Source organism: Belonocnema kinseyi, chromosome 1, assembly GCF_010883055.1.
Source record: "Belonocnema kinseyi isolate 2016_QV_RU_SX_M_011 chromosome 1, B_treatae_v1, whole genome shotgun sequence".
Classification (NCBI taxonomy): domain Eukaryota; kingdom Metazoa; phylum Arthropoda; class Insecta; order Hymenoptera; family Cynipidae; genus Belonocnema; species Belonocnema kinseyi.
Genome location: NC_046657.1, coordinates 71,933,358 through 71,941,715, shown reverse-complemented (window position 1 = coordinate 71,941,715; position 8,358 = coordinate 71,933,358).

The window sequence follows — 8,358 nt, the reverse complement described above, 5'->3', positions numbered from 1 at the left end:
TAAGCTTTAGTAGAAACAATTGTTCTTTGAATTTGGCGGTTTTTAGCGGGTTTTCGAGCGACCCCTCGCGGGAAACGAAAAAACTGATCTGGCAACACTGACTGGAACTCCGGCAGGCTATACTGGGCCGGTCGTGTATTTCTACCTGGGCGATTTATAATCGCTGAGCAAGCGATTATAAATAGTGTAGTAATGTCTGATACCAAATAATCGAGTACTCGAACATGTGAACAAATATTAAAGTATAAAGTAATAATATAATAATACAAAAGATTAATTTTTTTCAGCGAAAAATTGGTTTCAAAACTTCTTTGATATATACTGTGTTTCAGCTAGAATTTTAGATTTTACACAACTATTTTACGTTTTTCATATACCCTGCATTTCAAACGAGGTTACGTCACCGCGGCCTTTAAATTTTCTAGAACTTTGTAACACAGTTCAACGCAATGTAAAACAAAGACGATTTTTATTTTTTTTCGTGTATCTTTGAAAAATACTTTTCAACGAAATTATAGTTTTATGTTATTAATAATAACGAAAGTACGAAAAAATCTTATTTTCAAATTGATTTTAACTCCACTGCAGTATGGAGGATGCATCCTCATTAGCACTTTATATCAGGCATTGGACTATCCGAACAGTATGCTTAGATCTCCTCAATGGGAGGTGCAGCTGAGAGCCGCGCGTATGGTTGATTTACCCCAACAAATAGTCCGGAACAGCCGTACAAATTCATTCTACTACAGCCATTGGCGACGTGGCAGAACTGAATTAAGCAGCGAAATCTCCGGGATTCCAGAATCCGACTTGGTAACTCATTTTTGCAAGAATTTGCAGCAGAAAATATCTTGTGAGTTCGTACCGGAGCCGACTGAGGTGGTTTCCGCCTTAGTCAAGAATGGACTCGTGAGATCCCATTTTTCTCGAACGTGTTCCTTTGTCGGTATTACCAGTTGTGGGGAACTAGTGATACCCACGTATCATGATTCTTGAACCTCTAGAGGGAATCAGAGGAAATGAATAGAAAAACTTCACATTTAGTCACAGTCAGTTTCTCTATTGTACCCATGCAGAAATCACCCGATTTCAAACCTAATACCGCCACGTGTTCGGAGGCACCAAGCACCAGCCAGTATACCTCGAAACCTGCGCCAGGAAGATGAGAGTAAGTAATTACACTCTGCGGGCTCATTGAAACCTAACCTCAAATACATTATTAATTAATTGAATTGTTTCAGGTAAAATTACTATATTTACCATTAGATGAGTTAAATATTATTATATGATGAAATTTATCAAGTTCTTTTGTTTTCAATTACTATTTAATACCTCAAGATTTTTCGATTTAATATAGAGTTAGCATTATCAAATCTATTGACAAGAAATGGATTGCAGTATACACAAAATTGTAATGCTTTTAGATTATGAGAATAAAATATGTGAAACAATCGATTCTGTTATTGAAATTTTTATTCTGTATTAATAATAAATTCATTACAGACATATTTCTTAACATGAATTTCACAATCAAGTGGTATAATCAAAATGCAAAATGCCAATTGTGTAGGGATTCCAACAAGAGCTAGTTACTCATCTGCGCATGCGTCGCATTCGGCATCTAATTGGTTTCGCGCGAAGTTTAAAATGCTAAACAAAGTTATTTTACTTTTTTATTATAAACAATGACATTTCAACTTATAAAAATTTTCATTAGGTTGAAATTAATCATTAATAATAAATATTAAATAAATGCATATATTATCTACAACCACCTTTTCGTATTTCTCAAGATGTAATGCAATTGACAGATAATTGAACTTCTTCACAGTAAAATGTTAATAAATCGTAAATTATAGGTTATTCTCCGCTGATTCTCTTTGAAAGCATTCGAAAACGTCAAGTTATAGGGAATCTTTTTGCGAAAAAAGTTTTTTTAATTTGTTAAGAAGTTTTTATACAAAATTTTTTTTCAGGAAGTTAAAAACGTTAATTAAAATATTTCTGTTTATCATGCATTTTTTTCATAAAAACCTAACCTTTTCATTAAAACTGATACCATCTACAATAATCTTACGTTTCTTAAAAGTATAATTAAATTTTATAGCCTGAAACCTCTTCTTTTCGTGCATGTCGTACTTTAATTTTAAATTTAAATAACTTAATTGGAAATTGAATATATTAAGTTGGCATCAATGGGGCACCGATCGGGTTTCTGGATTGGGTGTCCCGACCTGGCCCTGATCTGGGCGTGTGTTTCATCCGCGATCTGGCCCCGACCAGGATTCCCGGTCAGGACCCGATCTGAACTGGTCTGGCCCCGATCGGGGGCAGATCGAAATTTCTGCACAAGTACCAAAGACATGTGCATTGCGCGCACAGTCGAAACACGTATAATACGCTTCGCATAAATTAGAAATCAGTAGGTAAAAAGTCGAACTGGATCTCTTAATTTAATTTGTAATTTTATCGGTTTGAGTATAGAAACGACGCTATAGCAATACCGAATTACATCGATTAAGTAAGTATTGATATGAAGCAGTTCTTCATGTAGAACTCGCAACATTCATAAGTTGAATATCAGCTGTTCTAAAGTATCGATACAGACACTGTTCCACTTTCGTATCGGGTACGTAACGAAATTTGAATCACAGTGCGTCGATATAGGTATACTCGCTATTCTTTGCTCCATTCGACTCTGCTGCTTCTTCTTCTTCTTTCTTTACTCACACTCCTCTGTGCCAGGGAGGGGAACATTTAGCCTAGGTTGGAGAGAGAGGTCTCCTTGCAAGTAAAAACGCGTAACCTATTTGGTCATTGTGATGTGAATTAATGCCTCAAAGATTGCGATATGCCTCAAAATAGAGTATGATAAGAGTTATTGGATGAAAATTTGTTTAGATTAGTGAAATGGTTTACGTGCGCAAGTAGGTTAAGTTAACAATAGATAGCGTCTTTTGGACAAGACTAATGGCGCGAAGTATGATTTAAATTTGGGTAAAAGAGAGCCAAACTACAATAGGCAGAAGGACGATAAGATATAATTACAGCGCGTGGTGGCTGTGAGCCTAAAAAGAAGTTAAAGAAGTAAATTATTCGATTTTAAAAATTGAATGATAGGAAGAAAGGCTTTGTTTATTGGATGGAATAGGAAGGGTTCAACACTAAATGGTGGAAAAAAGAATTTTTAATAAGGGAATATTCAAGTGATTTTCTAGAATGTAAGTATTTAGGGCAGGCCCATAAAACATGATTTATATCCTCTTCAGGATAACCGCAAGAAGCGCAACTCCCGTCGTCGATGAAATTTTTCCTAGTTAGACTAGTCGCTAAATTATAATGATTGGAACGTAACCTTGAAATTATTACTACCGATTTTCTCTTAAATTAAATTTGTAGAGCCATGGCTTTTTAAATTTAGGTGGGTCAAAGAAAGTTTGAAAATAATATTGACCAATCCCAGCCGAATCCGAAACTCTACCCCAGGTATCTAAAGCAGATCTCAGGTATCGTGCGAGGACTACTGAACATATATCTATGTATGGACGTTTTATGTCATGAAAGTTACCCTCTGTAGTAGAAAGATTAGCCAAATTATCCGCATGCTCGTTGCCCAAAATACCCCTATGGCCAGGGACCCATACTAGAGTTATATTGAGTTTGTTATTTGATGCTATGAAGAGAATATTACGAATCTTGTGAATAATGTATGACGTAGAAGAAGAGGCATTAAAGCTTTGACAAGCTTGTAGAATACTTTTTGAATCAGAGAAAAGTACTGAAGATGGAATTTGGTTATCCAAAAAATGTTGAATTGTTTCACTAATCGCCCATGCTTCCGCAGTATAGATAGAGGTGTGTTCGGAAATCTTTATTTTAATTTCAATGTTTGATTTGGAGATTAAATAGAAGCTCCCATGAATGATTCTGGGAATTTGGAACCGTCCGTAGAGAAGTGGAAAAATTAGAGAAATTTTTTGTAATGATGAGAAATTTACCTGATAGTAGCTGAAATCTAGACTTAACAGGGAGTTCTTTCAGTTCCGCTTGCATAACTATAATGGGTGTTAAAATAAGATAACTACCGATTATACGTAAAAATCTATCATGTAGTTTGTTGATTTTCTGAAAGTAGGTATCACCAGAACTGATGGATAGAGCATGGCATCCATAATCAAAAGGCTCCTGTCAAAAGAACGAAATAACATCTGAAGTACTTGGGGGTGAGAGCCCCACCATGTACCGCACAGACACTTTAGAATATTGAGTACCTTGTTGCCTCTATTAATTCGTTTTAAAAAGTGTAGCTCCCACGATAGTGTGCAGTGAAAAATAACCCCTAAAAACGTAGCGGATTCAGATGGGTTAATGATAATGTCATCAACCAGGATATGTACATTTTGTGGTAAATTTTCTGTACGAATTGGAAATATAACTAGTTTCGATTTTTCTGAAGAGATAGACAATCTTCTCATCCTCAAAAACATGATTATACTATACAGGCTTTGTTGAAGGAACGAAATACACTCCTCCAAGTCGTATGACGAGTAATAGAGAGCTATATCATCGGCAAATTCCAACATACCACAGCCCGGGTAGATAATTGAATTTAGCTTCCGAGTAAAAATAGTATAGAAGACAGGACTTAGGATACAGGCCTGTGGAAGACCTTTTCGAATTGTAAAGAGTCCTTTATTTCCACCATTAATTGTAAAGAAAAGCTTTCATTCATGGGTTAATTTATGAACAAATTTACCAATTTTATTTGGAAAACCAATTTCTAGGAGGTCATTGACTAAGATATTTGGAATAACATTGTCGTAAGCAGCTTTAACATCCAAGAAGAGACAGACTGTGAACTGGTTTTTTTCTGGTGATAAATATAGTTTAGAAGAGAGTATGGTCAGATTATCGGCACAGGAACGATTTTTCCTGAATCCATATTGAGTTGGAGAAAGTATATTTTGATTCTCGAACCAATGAATAAATCTGTTCTGTATAAATTTATCTGTAATTTTAAGAAAGCAAGAGGCTAGTGCAATTGGTCTAAATTTCTTTTTGTCACTTTTTGGACGAAGAAAAATTAGAGAATCTTTCCAGGAATCGGGAAAAACACTTCCGTCAACAATGTGATTTAAAATGTGGAGCAAACGGAGAAGGGAGGATTTCGGAAGGTTTGATATTACTTCGAAACTTATTTTGTCAAGTCCAGGACAGGATTTGAGTTTCAAACTTCTCAAAACAGTAGTAAGCTCATCAAAAGTGAAAGGTTGGTAAAAAAGTTTAAAATGCGGCGGTGTAGCATTACTACTAGTAGAAGGAAGGGAAATATCTTTCTGAGGGGAAGGATTATTTTCAGAGAACTCTGGGAGAGGGGAAATCATTATATTAGAGAAATCATTGGACATTGCTAAAGAAACTATCAATGCAAGCATTCATATGTTCTAATGTGTCTAAATATATAGAGCTAGAAGTAGACGAAGGCGGATTCAACAGTCTGTGACGGAAAGTGTTTATTTTATTCCAAACATTTGAAATAGGACAGTTAAAAGACAAGGATTCGCAATATGATCTGAAGCTCGAGCATTTAATAGCTTTAAATTTTTTTTGTATATGATGCTTGCTATTTCTAAAAATCGATAAAGTTATCGTAATTGGAAGAGGCCATGTAATGTTTGAATTTAGCAAATCTTATGCGGGAAATCTTCTCAGATTCATCGTTCCACCAGGGAGGAAAGCTCTGATGAAACTTCTTTTTGGATGGTTTCCTATCTATCTTAGGGTCTGCCTTATGTAGAGCTTCATCTATATCTTTTACAGAACTATAATATGCACTGTTGATGTCATAAGGTGATTGTAATTTCTGGTGATTGTCATCTTTATGAATTGATGAAAAAACGATTTAAAAACTTTCCAGTCAACTCTTTTTAAGTTGTATTTATGTGACGAAAACTGATAATGTGAAAACGGTATGCCTATATCGATTTTTATTGGAAAGTGATCACTCCCCATTTTATCATCGAGAACTGACCATGAGGTAATTAGTTTTAAATTACTAGATGCAATTGTCACATCTACTGCGGATTTGGCTTGACCAGGACGAAGGAATAAAGTCGGTTCCCCTGTATTGGTAATTGATAGATCTGAGTCAGTTAAGACATTAATGAGAGAGATTGCTGGCTGGCAAGAAGAATCACAGCCCCAAGATAGATGACGGGCATTGAAATCCCCGCCAATTAAAATATAAGGAAAGTTAGAAGTTAAGTCAAAGGATGTCACCTAATTAACTGCGCGAGTGAGAGTGCAAGGGTTCCTGTAAACATTTACTATGAGTAATTTCCCCAGATCAGTTGGAATGACTGTCGCTAGGGTGTCAAAAGATTCGTCTACACAGGAAATTAAAGCAAACTTGTTTAAAAGGAATATCGTTTTTAATAGTTATCATTAGACCTCCCCCTATGCGATTAGGGCGACCTTTCCTTAAGACGTTGAAACCTTTAAAAATAAAAGTGGATTAAGGTTTAAGCCAGGTTTCACTCAATAAGATAATGTCAAATTTATTTAAGATTTTTTCCAATGAGTAGACATCAAATGCTCAAAAGTTTAAGGAAACTGTGGGGGAAGGGGAGAAATAGAAGAAGAGGGTGAAATAGAGGGACATGGAGTTCCATTATTATGTGATGACAAATTAGCAGTTATCTCGGTTGCAGTGGGCAAGGAAGAATTTTTATCTAAGAGGTTGGTGGCAGCACTTGCATTCCTATGACTGTTGTTATGATGAGAATTGTTAGTTGGGGCTTGTTGTTGCTGCTCGTGGTGGTGCTGAGAGCGTGATGATTTTGGTTTAATGAAGGACGTGACAGCAGAAAACGATCGCTGTAGATTTGAGATAGAATTACCCATAACGGAATCCAAATCCACGTCCCCGAGGTTAGGGAATTTGAATAGCCAAAGTTAGACGCTTGAGAGTGAACAGAAATGAAAGGTTGCTTTAACAATGAGTTCACATCAAAGGTTGATTTATTAGATAATGCGTTCTTTTTTCTCTGATTGAAAAGTTTTGTGGCGTCACTGATGCGTAGGTTCCTATAAGCTGCAATTTTCCTGATAGAAATTTGATCTGCATATTCTGGACATTTCTTGTCTGAAGCTAAATAAGGGCTTTTGAAATTGAGACACTTGAGGAATTTTTCTTAAGGGCACGCAACTCCGGCTTCATGGGGAAGACCACCACAGAAACGACAGCGATGATTTTTACTCTATTTGGCCACATGACCAAATCTGCAGCACTGGTAACAGATTTTAGGTTGAGTGATGTAGGGTTCAAATTTATAAAATCCGGGATTTCCTCACCTTCGAATCTGACCTGCATTGTTTTTGTTTTTATATATTCTGCTTTATCATTCTTAACGAGAAAACGACGGGCACTAAGAACCGCACATTTAGAGCTTGTCGTCGAGTATCTAGTGATATCATTCTCCGTAATTTCCAAGAGAACATCACGTACTATACCTTCTTGAGCTATCCGATAATTAGGCATGAAGGCAACTAAGTTGGATTTAACTAGTAAAGCCATGTTATCAACAGTCTTGTTCGCGCCTTTACTATAATAACATTTGACAAGAACTCTAGAGAAACCCGATTTGTGAAATTGTTTTATTTGACCGGGAAATGAAGTGTGAAGTATTTTCCCCACCACCATCACGTGTTTAGGTTCACAACCTGCTTTAGGTTCTACAGTTAGGAAAAATGTACCTTTGTTATGAGCTGAGTATCGGTTTTTGAGAAGCTGGTCATAGGAGTTGGGTCATAGTGGTTGGGGTTATGTTCGGGCCGATGCGCCGAGGTACCCAGATTTTGTGAGCTCTGAGAGTTCTTCATTAAGGTTCTTGTGTAAACTATTAAGTACCACTTCATTTAATGAACTGTCATGATCCATCTGCTCTACGTAATTTGGACATCCCCCATTATCCAGAGAGTCCGAGTTCCCTGTGATGTCCGTCATTTTATGGCGCAGGGGAGGCCGTAAGGCCTTATTAAATAAGCTACCACCTACCTGCACTCAGTGGAGGAAATTGTGGAATCAGTAGGTGAAAGGAAAGAAAACTATGAAAAGAGGCAAATATTTCGTGAAGGCTCGTTACGACAGAATAGCTGCTACTGTATTATATCCTTGAAAACACAACACTTGACCACCGTCGCAGTAAATCGACCCTCTGCTGGTTCGAATGACGACGAACAGCGAGGATCCGACGAATCTGTAACGTAGGAGCTTCGCGTGAGCATTGCGCTGAGTTGAGGCGCCGGACAATGTGTGTTGAGAAAAATTAAACAATAACTATTTAAATATTAAATCTA